We start from the raw sequence: 15,387 nt of genomic DNA, 5'->3' as shown, positions 1-15,387 counted from the left end.
TCCCTAAGGACTTTTTGTCCTTAACAGCATCAGCGGCACTGTTGAGTGTATGCATCTGATTTTGCAGCCCCAGAACTTCTCAGAGAAGACAACTCTAACCATTAAAATCTCCGCTAGCCTGGCTCAGTGTGATCCTAGCGTACCTCTAACATTTCAGAGCATCTTCCTCCTGTAAGCTAAAGCGTGACCTCAGTCATCTCATGGCCAAAAGCACTCTACAGCTGAATGGCCATTTGGAGAAAGGTGTCTCAGAGGCTGCACGAGAGGCATGGGTCCAGCTGGCAAGTGGACTGATCAAAATATATTTTATTCTTCCAGTGCTGGAGCCCAGAGCTTTTGGATGTATATGTGCTTAACTATTTATAATTGACCTTTGCACAAAAGAACATGAAATTTTTATAGCCTAAAGCCTCATTTATTAACTTTACTGGAGTGTAAAATATTGCTGTTTGCTATAAATTTGTACCAGGACAAACAATATATATGCTAATTAGTGGCTGTGCAGCCATTCGGGGGCGTATGTGCTCACCAGTCATTTCCAACAGGCAACAGAGACGAATGGAATAGACAAATGACAATTGAGTAGTTTGATACTCTCTGTTCAAACAGTGAAGTCTGAAGAGGTGAATTAATGGCGTTCATTATAACAAGTCCATTTCCTTTTCATTTCCTTTATAAATTAGTCCAGGTAACATGCTGTGTCCCTGAGAGAGCCGATCAGAGGCAACCTGCTGAGATGCACCTGCAGAACCGATCACTCTGGAGTTCTTTCATCCCTCCTTACTCAGCTTTTCCCTTCCTTTGCCTTCCTCCAGCCCACCCATTCATCTTCTCCTTTCTCTCTTCCATCTGCCCTTTTGCCTTTTAGCCTTTCCCCTATTTTTGATTTTACATTGCTTTTGTTTTTTTTCCTTCTGCTCTTGTCACTCTTTTCTTCTCATTATTCCTTTTTCTTTCTACCTTTTCTTTACATTTTCCCTTGCTTCTTTTTCCCCTTGGTACCTTCCTCTCACCACATATTATCCTATTAGTACTTTGGGGATCTCATTGTTATTTTATAACCTTTGCCTCATATAAGGACAGATACCTGAAGCTCATCAAAACTCAGTATGAAATACAAGTAATGGGGAAAAAAAAGGGGGAGCGAGGTGTGTTTAATTCCATGTGGCTGAATCAGCCGTGTCATGGTTGGTTGGGAGCAAAGAAGAAAGGTTGTAGGGATAATAGAAGCAGCTTGTTGGAAACATCTGTAATGGTCCAGGATCTGCAGCTGCATCTTCACATCTCCTGTTCCTGTGACCATGTGTTTGTCACAGTTTTATCAGTACTTAACAGGCTGAAAGGATATGTGGCAGCGTGCTGGCAGGGAATGTGACAGCTCTCACCTGTCTAACGGTGGGGAAGGAGGTGACAAGTGCCATTCTTAGGCTGGATGGACACCCAACCTGAACTGATGCTCCTCGGAAGGTTCCCTCCTGTCTCCTCTCCCTGCATCCCTCCAGGACACCATCCACAGGACAAAATTAAGCAGCCGAGATACGAATGGGGAGCAGCCAAAATGACACTTGTGTTCAATCAGTCACCTGTGGGAACCACACAAATGGGAGGCAACGCAGGGCCACAACCGAGGACGATACAAACAGAATAAGAATGCTACGAAATGCAAAGATTTCCCTTGGGCACAGGTGCAAGCACGCTGCCCAGAGAAACTGTGGATGCCCCATCCCTGAAGGTGTTCAAGGCCATGCTGGATGAGGCCCTGGGCAAGCTCACCTAGTGGATGGCATCTCTGCCATGGCAGGGGGCTGGGACTGGGTGGCCTTTAGGGTCCCTTCCAACCCCAGCCGTTCTGTGGTTCTGTGATTCTCTGATTTTGTGACTTAAGGAATCCAACTGAGTTCATTGAATCATGGGAGACTGTTAGGGATTTTCCATCAAAATATTTGCAAAGAAGTATTCAGTTTCTATCAAAATCAAAAAAAAAAAAATCAGCCGAAAAATATCAATGTTGCAGAAATTGCTTCCAATTTTCCTTTGGTGCAGACAGGTATAAGCCCTACTCTGAAGCCCGTGGGAGAGAATAATGTGCCCCAAAATATCATTATCATGAAATGAATTGCCATATCTGGAGGATCTTGAGTTAAAATAAAATTTGGAGCATTTTCACACTATCCTTCAACTATTTTGCAACAAAATTGAGTTTATATTTAACTTTTCATGCTATCAATCCTATTGATCTATTGAAATATCATACTGGAACAAAATGCTGCAAGAGAATCAGATCTGCATTCTGTTTTAAATGTTAAATAAAAGCATTTCCCTAAAACCACAAACTTCCTGCTTGCTGGGGAATAACATAAAGCCTGTGGTGAAGCTGTCCTTGGATATTTGTAAAGGTAAATGAGCAACAAAATATTTCATTAACAAAACGGTTGTGTAGAAAAAATATCAGTACATCAATCTCTTTGAGTTTATACATATTAAAAGAAAAAGCTTCCTGTAATGATTTTTGTTTTCTTATACTTTCCCATTAATTTTAACAGTTTTTAAACGAATGCAATAATGTACCAAAAGCTCTGGGCTTTTTGGTTCTAACAGAAACACTTTGCTGAAACCACAGAGTTTGCTCGCTTCTCATATAAGGACAGACTTTTGGTTAAAGCCTAAGACTGGTGTTTAGAAGACAATTACTTGAATTGACAAGATATATGGTTTGGGGCTCACATCTCTAACCCTATTATAGATCAGTTTTTAGTTTGTTTGCCAAAACAGATGTCACCTTTGAGCCTCAGTTTCCCCATAGCAGAAGGGAGGACATGGCACTGCTGTTACACACCTGAAGCAGAGGCAACTTTGGGCAGATTTTATTCCTTGTGGGTTTGGAAAAGTGAGAGGACAGGGGTTTATTCGTGTTGTAGTCCAGTTTCGGCCAAGTCAAGCACAAGTGCGGTCAGGGTGCTTTGACAAGGCTCCAGGCTGCAATATTGCTGGGGCTTTGAGCAGCACCAGGCTGGGTTCAGGAGCAGTAAGGGAAAGCATCAGCATGAGCAGAGACAACAGCGTTCAAACACCCACTGCCTTCAGAGATTATTTTTTAAATCGCCGATCATGAGGAAAAATTATGGACCAAATTGTTTGCTTATGTAGCTCGTCTCAACTCCAACAGAGTTATCGTAGGAGATACTCTGACTGCAGCCAGAGCGCGCCCAGCTTTACATGTTCAAACAGCATGAGAATAGCTGAAAAAAATGCATGAGGTTTTTATAAATACAATTCTGAATTCTTGTTTATGTGTCTTCTCTCTTTTACATTTTCAGGCTATGCTGGGGTATTTTTTTCAGCTTCACCTACAGAAAAAAAACCACTGCATGTTTTCTTACACAAAAATGACTCTCCCTTAACTCACATTTCTAAGAAATAGGGATTTACCTGAAAGACCAAAGAAAGCTGGTACTGTTGGATAGTGGGGAGAAGGAAGAGATAGTTGGGATTTTTCATAGGGGCAGTGATATGCAAGTACATTCCTATTAATCCTCAGCATCCTCATCCATCAGCTTTCCTCAGCTGCCTCTCACTGGCACTCCATTGTAAACGAATGCGAGTTGGAGATCTCTGTGATCCTATTGGCACTTTTCTTTCTCACAGTCTCAGGAGGGAGATGGATATTTAATGACTGAAATTCTCACTTTCATCAGCCGTAGGTCCAGCCCAAATCAGGGACGTGGGCCTGGCAACCCCAGCCCCTCCATCATGCCATTGATTTGGTATTGTCCCACCACATTAAATTCATCAATAAAGAATTCAAAAGACCTTCCTCCCATCCTTTTTATTGTCATATAGGAACTGCATTATTCACATGTCCGTATGTTTAAGCATAAACTGAACTTTACGATCACTTTATATCCTATTTTTTTTTTCAGTCAAGCAGTGTATCAATGAAGGCCATCATCATAAAAATATTGACCCAATTTGTACCTGGCATAAAATGGCATTGATTCAGACGTGTTGTGGAATTTAGCTCACCACTATAAACATTTCCCACGAAGTCCTGTTCAACAAGTGCCTGGAAAACCTCCTTCCTCACATCTTACACAACTGTGGGGTAGGGCAAAGCCATTAGGACATTCTTCTTTATCATTTTCCTCTTGTTTTGAAGATGCTCAGCACAGCCCCTGTCATCCTGCTCACTCGCTCCACGCACCAGGGGTGGCTGAACGTAACACCAAGTGCTTCATCACATGCGTTCGGCTGCAGAAAGTGGCTTTCTGTGTAGTTTTATCCCCAGTCACATTAATAATGACTAAGACTGGAGCTGCTCAGCCAGCTCCAGAGCTGGACGGCTTTTCTGGATCGCGTTCAGCGCCTAACATGCCTGGCAACAGCATCCAGGTTTTAACTGTTGCGAGTGGAGGGGCTGCTTGCCTCGACTACTCCCGCACAATGGTTTTGCTGCCACTGCTAATATTTGAACAATGTGTTTGCCAATTACGTTAATACAAACAAGTCCCCTGGATCCCAAGGAAAAGGCTGTGCAAACCCAAAGAGGAAGAGCTGCTGGCGGCCTGGCCGCTCTGCAGAGATCCGTGCCATGAGGCAGGCAGAGGCAAGACAAGGACAAGACAGAGAGCCGAGCCCCCTGCCAGCGGGGACAGGCTGGAGCTGCAGCGTGGCTTAGCTTGGCTAAGTGACGGGTGACTCCCAGAATTAACACTGGGATGCAGACGGATGGGATATCAGAGATGGCTGGCTTGCGAAGTGCCCCCAGGAGTCAAACACTGACTGCATTCCTTTGGCTTCTCCAGATACGTCCTTTCTTGAATAAGTTTTGTCCAGGTGAAGCAGGAAGATATTTTGCATTTATTTGCCATCTCTAAGTGATCTGCTCTAGCTCTGAAGGTTGATGTCTTTTTGCTCTGCTTCAGCAGGTAAACTCCCCAGTGTGACTGAAAACACTGGACACGGAGGCTCAGATCACATACTACATATATATATGCAAGAGGATGGAGGTCTCCAGCATCTTATTTATTGTCTGTATTCTTCAGCATCCACCTGGAAATTGTAGCTAAATACACATGCTTGCCTTTCTGCTGACTTGCCCTGGGATACAGGAAGCTGAGCACCCCCCATGGTGAGATAACTGTTAGGACACAGCCCCGACCTTCCACTGCCACCTCAGCCCTAGCAGTCTCCACTTAATAACCTCATCATTCGTGCACTGCAGCCCTTCCAGTACTGGCACACACACAGGCGTACTCACATGCAGGTCCTCACACTGGAAATTGGCGTGGACCTGGTCTTGTGAAACAGAAAACACTGCACAGCTGGTTTAAGAGCCTCTAAAAGTCCCATTTGGAGCTCTTCAGGAGCTAAGCCTCATCACCGCAGCGCACAGATCTGCTCATAAAGCTGTCACCGTGAATTGCCACCTCCTGCCATCACAATGCCCAGGTTATGATGATGAGGAGGAGGAGGGCAGCTTTCCCCTGGGCAGCTGGGTCTGCTGCTAGCACCCCTTCCACCCCCAGCCAGCACTGTCAGCTGCCCTGCAGCAGCACAAAACCCTCCTGCTGCCCCAAAGTCCGTGGTTTTTCTGCTCTTGTTTCAGCTCCAAATGCCCATCTGTCTCCAGCCATTTCCTAAATGATGCCCGAGCAGCCTGCATTTGTTTCCTTCTGAACCTGCTCCAATGTTGTGGGTTTGAAAGCTCACCTCCAGCCTGGCCATTATTGGCTTTGCCTTCCACTTAGGAGCAACTGTGAAAAACAGGAGCAGGGAGAGGCGAGCGAGAGTCCTGAGAAAGAATAAACAAATTAAATGCCAGCTGAGCTCTGAAAGGCATTTTCTAGACCAAATAGAAAACACAGCTTGCCCTTTCATTTTAGATCAGAAATAGGTGGCTGTTGCTTTTCTTTGGCCTTTTTTTTTTTTTTCCTTGTTGTTATTTTAATGAGTCATCCTTAAGGAACTCAGAAACGTGGCTGTGGAAGGAATGGATGGAGGTGAAAGTAGAGCAAAGTGCCAAAGTGACAGGAAGAGAGCACCAAGGCCTGGCTGCTGTCCCTGCCCATGGCATTGCTCCCCCCTCATGGGAATTCTTATGCCAGTATTTCCCCTTGGCTGGCCGCTCCTCGCTCTGTAAATCAATCCCGCATCCCAGAGCTGCAGTCCTACATCCCTTACCCTTCTTCTCTGCCTCAGGCCACTGCTTCTGCCTCTCTCTGGCATCTCTGTGCAGCTTTTCCTCCTTCCGAACCCCCGGTGCCAACCCTTCTCTGAGCCCCTGTGGTGCCCTATTCCCTACCCACCCCTTTTCTGTTTACCAGCCACGGGTTAGGCAGTTTTGCCTGTGCAGCCAGGCCCCTCGGACATTCCCTCTGAATCCTCCTTTAACGCCCAAACTCTCTTTTCTCTCCTTGTAACGGTTTCATCCCTACTGATGTCTCACACAGCAGCCCTTCACCTTCAGCCCATCTCCTCCCTTTGCTGGAGCTTTCCCCTTTTAGCCATTCAACTGCAGACTTTGCTATACTCAAGAGTAACACCAGCTCGGAGACACTCTCCCGCTTCAGGTTCCCTGGGGTTTGCTGGCATTACATGCACCATCACACCCAGCTTCTCCCTCCAGATCTCAGTGAAGGCACCTCCTGGGCGACCTGTAGCCAGCTTTGCTCTCCCAGGCACCACCCAGGCTGTGCCCTGCAGCCCCGGCACATGAAGAAGGGAATTTCTTCCTTCAGCCAGCTCCTGAAGCACAAGATTAGAGGAGGTGAAAGCTCTAAAAACTCACCTGCAGGAGAACTGCAGGCGAGAGCCAGCCCAGGTCAGGAGACGCCAGGCATGCACCAGCTGCAGGGGCAGGAGTCAGACGAGTGTCTGTGGGAGGATGGCGAAGAAATGCACTGATGGGCGGGTAGGCAGCTAGATATGGATACACAGACACATCAATAGATTCAGATAAATAAAAATGATTTGCAGATTCTCTTCCTTTCTCCCACATTTTGCGTCAATACATTTTTTTTGTGTGTGTGTGTGGCTGGGGGGTGGGAAGGGCTGTGCATCTGCAGCCAGAGCTGCAGCAACATCTCAGCAGCCTGTGCCAGAGCTCTCCGAAGGCTCACAAGCCCACCTGTGCTTCAGGACCTTCATCTCCACTCTCCTTTCCTACGGATCTCTAACCCCCCGAGTGCAATAGGCTGCTATACAGAAGGGTGTTTCGATAGACCTTGCTCATTAGGAATATATTGAATGCCACTAATAAGACCTCTATGAAAGTCTATAGTGAGAGCAATTAATTCACACCAATATAAAATCAGTAGCAGCTTGCTTGAGAGCAGAGTACATGGAAGAGGATCAGGGTTTCCTGTATATTTAATTAGGAATTCTCCTGATTAAAATCTCATTTATATTTCTCCAACGGGGCATTTCCTCAAGGGGTAAATAACCCGCCATGATTTCCTTCCTTTGTGTTTCCTCATAACCCCTGGTACTGGGAGGGGAAGGGAAGGAGGTGTCCACTTTCACCCTTAAGGATTGAGAATGGGAAAAGAGAGTAAACAGTGAAGAAAATAAAGACATAGTGAAGAAATCTGTGAAATGAGCTGATTCCTATGTCCTGCCTGCAACTACAGGACACCTTGCGCTCTCTTGCTGCTGGTAGGAGACCAGCCAGGCACCGCTGTGATTTAGCAGGGCTCGTTTCTGCATCCTTAACATTCAGAGCCTTGTGGATGGCTGCAAAGCTCCTCGAGAGCCCAGTGGAACATTTAAAAGAGGAGTCGCGGCATTTTCTTTTTAAAGAGCTGTTCTGTCTCCAGCTAAAGTGCTGTTGTAGCTCACTTCTGGGAGGCAGAAGCCTTCTCTGGCTGCGCGACTCCGCTACTTCAGACTGGAGTCCTTGGGGAACCATCACAAACACGCTGTTGAGACAGCCTAATAACCCAGGCAGTCTCTCAGCAGCCCTCGTGCTGCCTGGCAAGGGGATGGGACAGGCACTGCCGGGATGAAACACACCGTGTCCCACTGCCGCTGCCCTGGGGTGGTCACTTCTTGTCCTCCCCTCCGGGAAATCTCCGAACTGGACACCAGCAGAAAGTTATTTCTCCTGCCCCCTGGCACGAATTAGTGAGCCCTTGAGCAGAGCCACCTTGCAGATATTTTGCATTCAAGCAGCAGGCAAGGGAGCTTCCCTGCCTCGTGCTGCCGTTAGGTTTGGTGGCACCTGGGGAAGCTCCTTGGCTTGTCATTGATTCCCCGCAGCCCCCTGGCCAGATCCTGCACCGCGCGCGACGACTCTGCCAGGTCTCAGCAGCAGCAGTGCATCAGACCGGGTGTCTCTCTAGAGATCTGAGATGCTTTCCATGAAAAACACCCACACATTAAATTTCGCTGTGGGTTTATTATCTGCTGCGTGACGTTTTGTGACAGTCGGCTTCCACAGCCCATTTCTGACCTCCTTCAAGTCGCTAACCAAAACAGATGGCCTTCTTACGGGGACTGCAGTCCCGGGCTTCCCTTTGCAGGAACATTAGCACATAGAATGGGGGGAAGAAAAAAGTATATATACATAAAAAAAAAAATCCTCAAGACTTTCACTCTACTAACCATAGCAACAGCATGATCTTAACACTGTAATCTTTGTCCTCCTCCCTTCGCTTCTTCCCCAGGGGAACAGATCCCTCGCGGTGCCGTGTGCAAGCTCAGGACCACTCGTGTGCCAGCTCACCATGGCTGCTTCCAACTTTGGAGGGACTTCCATGGCATTGCTTGGTATTCTGAAAAATCCCAGCCCTTGCAGTCACAATAGTTTGTACAGATCAAATCGATTTTTCTCTTCTAAGTATATTAATATTTCATTTCTTGTAAACATGATTCTTGGGGGCCTGCAATTTGAAAAAAAAAATTAGTAAGGAAATTTAAACAGTCAAGGAGACAAAGCAGAAATGCACACGAACACCCATTCATTACTAATCTTTTCCATAAAATATCATCATCCTTACAATGAGCTCTTGATTTTGGTGAATCTGCCACCTGATTATTGGGGCTGGCAGTGCAACTACCTATTGTGAACAGTTGAGCTTACTCACAACAGTAAATGCTAGCTGTGATTTACTAATTAATTAAGATTAATTGGCAGCATGGTGTCACAGCCCAAACAATGGGCTTGTCCAAGACACCTCCCAGAGCCTCTCGATCTCCGTGGGCCTAGCAGTGAACACGAGGGCCAGGAGATCTTCAGGCAGGGCACCAGCAGGAAGGGGTCAGCATCTCACGAGCATAATCTTCTCATGGGGCTGGCGGAATTAAGGCATGGCAGTGTCAGGAGCCAGCAACCCTGGAGAAAGCAAGGTGGACATCACGATATCGAGCCACCTTTTACCCTCTGGTAATAATTAATTAGTCACTCAAAACTAGGTTTCATCTCTTGGCTTTTTGTCCATAGGAAGCCTCTATGTTAGCCCCATTTCTGTGCTCATAATCACTCTCTAATCCTAAATAAACATGCAGGTAAATGCTAACATCCATCAAATGACCACACAATGTGAAAATCCATTGCAGGGTGTGTGTTTTTTTAACAGTGCCATTGAATAAATTAAACAGGTAGCGGAGCAGTAACCTTGAGATAAATGATTAGGTGGCTTTATTTTTTATTTGGAAAAAAAAAAAAAGATGACACAGTTTTATCATATTTATAATAAAAGTCATTGACATAATAAAACACTCCCATCACATCAGTATTCATTTCTGCAAATAGAGCGCTGACGTTTTATAATATTAACATGTGTTATAAATGTCACTGATATATTAAGATTTTCAGTCTCTCTAACCAAAAATATAGAGAGATGAGTGAGGAAGAGATGACTAATTCTAAGAGATTAAAGAGAACATTTTCTCATGCAATTAAATCATCTTCTGGTGATTGTGAGCCGAGGGAAACATAGAAAAGTCCAGCTCTGTGACAGCAGATTTTACCACCAGCGCGGTGATGACCCGGGGCACCGAGTAATTGGCGCATTAGGAAAACTTCGGTATGTTGGGAAACGCTGGAGCTGGCGAGCTGCTGGGCTGCCCACGTGCTGCGTGGTACCGCAGGTACCTCTGCTGGGGCAGCTTAGACTGCCCCAAAACTCGATGGGTGTCTTTGGGAGACTGGGTCCAAGCACACAGGGCTTGGAGCAGGAGATCTTCCTCCCATCTGCTGGTGTGCAGAGCCAGCATTCAAGGGGAGGATGCAAACAGCCGCTGGGGCTGAGTGGTCAACGGGATGTCTCCTGGTCCTGGGAAAGCCACCCTCTGACCAAGCTCTTCCTCCAGCTTTGTGGGAGAGTTCAGCTCACAAATAGCAACATGAAAAGAATATGGCAGGGAGATCCAGGGCCAGGATAAGGTCTGCACTGCAACAAAACCCCAAGGGACAAGTTGTCAACAGGGCTAGATCCAGGGATGTGAGCTGGTAATGACTAAGTGATAAACAATTTACGTACGGTTAAACAAGCAAGAAATGAAAGAGTCCCTTGACACCATGACTAATTCTCTCTAATAAAAACCTCTCTGAATTTCCAGTGTCCCATCAAGCTTATAGATCCTATCAGGCACTGGGCTTACAGCAGAGCTCTGTGCAAGCCAACACTTCTGTTTAGCTGCTGTTCAGCTCAAAACCAGCAGCCTCCAGGAGGAAATCCAGAATGAAAGATATCAAAGAGCCCCTTGCTCTTCAGGTTTGAACCTCCTGCATTATCCAATCTGAGAATTTCATCCCATGATTTTTGTATTACATCCATAACTTCTGGCTTCCTCACCATTTTTACCAGAAGGAGCTGTCTGTCTTCTGTGCACGGTCAACCCAGAACTGGTACACCAGCAGTCTGTGAGTCAGCTGTGGGGACTTCTTGTCTTTTAATCAACAGTTGAAGCAGTGCGGCACCTGAAACGCATTCCCTCCCAGCTGTTTAAATGACACATCAGTATTAATTATTTTCCCTTCTACGTGGAGATAACATATTTATACAATAGGTCATTTCCCTAAGAAGCTTGCAATCTCATCAGACAAAAGGTGAAAAAAGAAATAAAAAGCCAGGAGCAAGCGGCCAAGGGGCTGCCCCAGCATCACACAGGCTGTCATCACGAGGGGGGTTGCAAATGGGTCTGCTGAGGATTTCTGAATTTCTTTCTGAATTTCAGGTCTTCCTGAACTTCAGGATAACTGTTCCTTTGGCTGTCAAGATCTGGTTGCATCAACGCACCGCATTTCCCCCTCCAAACAAAAAGGTACTGACTGCAAAGGGTTAGGAGAAAGGAAGCAAATCTATACCTCATTTTTCTATAGCTCTATCTGTTGATATATCCATACGTCCATACCTATCTGCCTATCAATAGCATACCTTCCTCTTCTCCACTGAGATGTAGACATCTTCGGGATGTTTTCATCAGCTCCCCAAACAAGTGCCACAGAGATTGCCAAATTTCAATTCACAGGGGAGAAAATGTGTGTACTTTATACTATTCATTTATATTCTGGGAAACGGCACTTGTGTAATTATGCCTGAATAGCTACAGGGGTAGGGAAGGCCTAAATAAATGCATTTGTAGACAATTGGAGTAACAAGTTTTAATTAGGTTTTTACCTTCTTCCAGCTCCATTTTGCCAGTGTTGCAACTCATGGGCTGGGAAATAAACCTGGTAAACACGGTCTATAAACACCTGGCTGACCTTCAGCAGTTGCCTCCTCAGTTACTGCAGAAGCATTTGTTTAAGGGTAATTCGATCATGGGAACCCTCCTGAGGTTACTGCTGCTACAGGTCTGCAGAGGGGTCTGGCAGGGTTTATTTGTGTCACTTGTCAGGGTTTCCTCTCCTGGGAGCCCCAATTACCGCGGCGTCGGGGAGGTATAAATTTAAATCTCCAGGCTCCGCGCGGTCTCTGTGGATGAACTCATCGGTGCCTACGAGAACCGTTTCCCTTATAAACATCATGTAAAACGACAGAGACCTTGGGCCGCTGAGAGCAGGAAAAAAACAATAAACATCCCACAGAGAGGAAATGAATCTCCCTCCCTTTCGGAGGGGATTTTTGGAGCCTTTCCTTTTGGCTCCGTCGCATGCTCATGGCGAGGGTTTGGATTGCAGGGGCTGCCTGGGCCAGGGGTGGGAGAGGGAGGGAGAAGCAAAGGCAGCAGAAATGGAGATTTTGTACTTACTAAAGCAAGTTATTTTTCAGCTTGCGCTCAGCTCTAAAGTTCACCACTGAATTATTAAGCGTGGCAGGCTTAGAATCTGCTTCAGCAAATAACAGCTATATTTCTTTGGGAGAGCACGGGAGCCCAAACCTCTGGGCTGGGTGGAAAGCGGAGCAACTCCACAAACAAGGACTGGGGCCAGCCACCTTTACACCATCACGGGAGGTGGTCTGTGGTCCCGAGTTCTGCACTTTGTCCCTGTCCTTCCCTACGGAGGGCTTTCCCCGCAGCAGTGGGGAAAATGCTGTGCTCTTGCAGCACGCAGAAGGGATGAGAGGGTCTGGACCCCTCCCTTCTCTAAAGCGAAGATCAGATAAATGCACGGACGCAAAAAAAAAAAAAGAAAAAAGCGATGTAGGTAATCTCACACTTACCTAGGTGTTGCCAAAAAGTCCTGGTTTGTAAATACTTAGAAAACAACCAAACATGCACACTCTTGTGCAAGTGGTGGAGGGGCAAAAGTCATCTTCCCACTCTTACCCACAACTTGCACCCAGGTTAAACAAGTCACTGCTTATGATGGACCCCCACAGATCCCTACAGTCACCCCTCTGTGGATTCTTTGACTGCAAGTGGAATACGTACCATTGCTGACCTGCAAGAGTACGAGCCCAAGGCTGCAGCATGGCTCCACCACCGAAATGAGGGCAGGGCCCAGAGCTGCTATTCCAGACCAGCTGCAGACACAGGCCAGCATCACTGAGATGGTGTTTGGTCGCACTGTGAAGATTCCTCTTTTTACTGAAGACTTTATTATGTTTTTAGATGATAGCTTAGATTCGGGAGCGCAAGCCGTAATTGTACAAACAGGGAAGCTGACTCAATGAGACACCCCAGACAGCCCAGCCCAGCCCCTTCAAATGCACTGCACAGATGATCACTTTTCCTACAAGATTAAAAACTGCAGCATACATGAAGGGTTAGTATGTTCACAACGAATTCTGATTTATCAAACATGATTAGTGGATTATGAATATGGATGTGATTTCTAAAACAAAAGAAAGTTCATGCGGTTCATCCTTCCTTAAAAGATTAATTTAAACTCAAGGAGCATTAGCAACAACACAAATATATCGTGTGTAAGATCGGGAAATACAAAAAGGAGGGAACTGAGAGCGAGGGAAGAGAAAAACAGGAAAAATCGGGAGGATTTTTCTCAAACTCAAGTAGGATAGAGTATGTCCAGGTATTTATTGTAGCCTTGCATAGTAAATGCAGGTTTAGGATGCAAAAGAGTTGTCTAGAATATATTATGACTTCTGTTATTAAGCCTTCTGCTTCAAGTCACTCCCAGAAACCTGGTGCTCCAGAGAGAGATCCCGAAAGCTAAGAATGTCGGGGATTTCGCTCTATCCCAGCCATACTATTTGTCTTTTCCTGTTTTCCCCAGACACAGCCCTCAAGGTTTGGCATTGGTTCCCAGCTGCAGGAACCCTTCTGGAGGTTCTTTATCACAGCAGGCTTCCCAGAGGCCAGCAATCTTCCCCCAGCTGGTTAAGCCGGCTTTATAGCTGTGTTACATTGGAAGAAGTGTGTAAAGGAGTAATTAGGGGCCAAGAGAAGGCCCAGTGCAGGTCTAGCAGGACTGCCTGGAGAGAAGAAAACTGTTTTCAGAGCATGGAGCTGAATGCAAAGCACAAGGTTGTACGATGAGGTCTGGTGACAGCGATGAACACATCTCAGAGCTGGCTGCAAACTCATCAAGGCATGCTTGGACATCCAAGATCATGCGTGTTGTAGAGGTGACCTCCAGCTGCACCCAAAGCCCAAATCGCAGGTCTTCTGCCTGAAAGGACCATGACTCTTGTCTTCAGGACAACTTTCAGGTGCTCCTCATAAAGAGCCCAAAGAGCCAGTGATGGGGTTTTCATGCTGTGGACCAGAGTGAAGAGCTACTCCTCTGCTGTGAGGGCCTTCTACCTCCAAGCCGTGCAATATTTATGGAGTTAGCACTCTGTCTAAGCATACAAGGTCTCCTATGCTCATCACCATGGTATTCTGAGAGTCTCATTATTATAGAAACAAACAACTCACTTCAGAAACGAGTTAAGGTTGCTAAGTGACAACAATGTACTTACGTATCACATCATTTGCAAAACCCTCACACTTAAAAGCAAGGAAATGAATGATTAAGGACTCCTGAAACCCTATACTGCCCACATAATAAAATTATTTTTTAAGTTGAGTACAAAGAAGTGCACTTTTTATTTTGGCAAAACATGTATGCTTAACCTGTGAATATTTCCTTTTATTTCCTCCTCTTTTTATTTGATATTTTTATTGTGTTAAAATTGATGTACAAACATTTTCATTTAAAGAATATTCATAGTAGCAAATATGATTAGTTAGTTTAAGTAATTCCAAGTACCATTACTATGGGGTAATACTGCATTTGTGATAGGCAAATACGTGTAAATTTTTACAGAAAATAATAAATTTCCATAATACTATCTTTTGCTAATCAACATTACTTTCATATGTGTATTCCTTTTTTTTAATTATTTTTAGAAAAGCTTTGGTTTCTGTTAAATTCTAGAATACTCATCTCTCTTGGGTCACTGTTAAGATTACTGAGGTGTCTTACGACACATTTCACTGTATTTATCAAAACAATTTAGGTAAAATCCAAATTATCTAAAGTCAAGGAGAATTTTGACATGTCTTCAGATAGGCCAGGTTTTCACCTTTTATATGTTTTCTATAGGCAATAAAAGATGTATGATGCTTTTAATTATTAATCTCCTGGCTTTTAAGCACTTGGGCTTGGTACCTAATGCAACGGGGCAAGTGGTGCGAGGGAGTAGTGCTGTTACTTAATTGTGATTTGTTTGAGAAACAAAACGCTGCTCGTTTCAGGTTTTCCTAGATCACTCGGATGTTTATTTTCTGCGTTTTTAATCTTTAATTTAGTGTGGATAAATTGGGGTGCAGGGCTTCCTTCACTTGCAGTACACCAGGGCTATGTAGCAAAGAAAGATGTGAATCTACATCACTGGAGGCACCTGCCAGGTACTGGGATATCTCCACTGGGGACACGTCCCAAGTCCAGACCCTCGGTGGTGACAGATCGGGGGCTGCTCTCTGAGCTATGCAGTAGCCCATATTACAAAGAAGCCAGCATGTAGAAGATAGGGTGTTTTTCCAAAGCACTCT

At 45.4% G+C, this 15,387-nt stretch overlaps 1 long non-coding RNA gene across 5 annotated transcripts in view; it reads right to left on the bottom strand.

Moving 5' to 3' along the window:
- The window catches only part of LOC121057479, a 144,191-nt gene that overhangs the window by 2,647 nt on the left and 126,157 nt on the right, over positions 1–15,387 (bottom strand). For 2 of the 5 annotated variants that reach the window (XR_005813803.1, XR_005813802.1), the window contains exons 4-6: positions 8,602–9,331; positions 6,788–6,918; positions 3,814–5,791 (exon numbers count right to left, since the gene is read on the bottom strand). This is a non-coding gene — a long non-coding RNA (uncharacterized LOC121057479). Of the gene's footprint in view, positions 1–3,813; positions 5,792–6,787; positions 6,919–8,601; positions 9,332–10,796; positions 10,943–12,819; positions 13,189–15,387 lie in introns of those variants that run through there. The other 3 variants (XR_005813804.1, XR_005813806.1, XR_005813805.1) reach the window with 2 other exon arrangements.

Source organism: Cygnus olor, chromosome 19 (assembly GCF_009769625.2).
Source record: "Cygnus olor isolate bCygOlo1 chromosome 19, bCygOlo1.pri.v2, whole genome shotgun sequence".
In the NCBI taxonomy this organism is placed as follows: domain Eukaryota; kingdom Metazoa; phylum Chordata; class Aves; order Anseriformes; family Anatidae; genus Cygnus; species Cygnus olor.
This window is presented reverse-complemented; position numbering and strand designations above follow the sequence as displayed.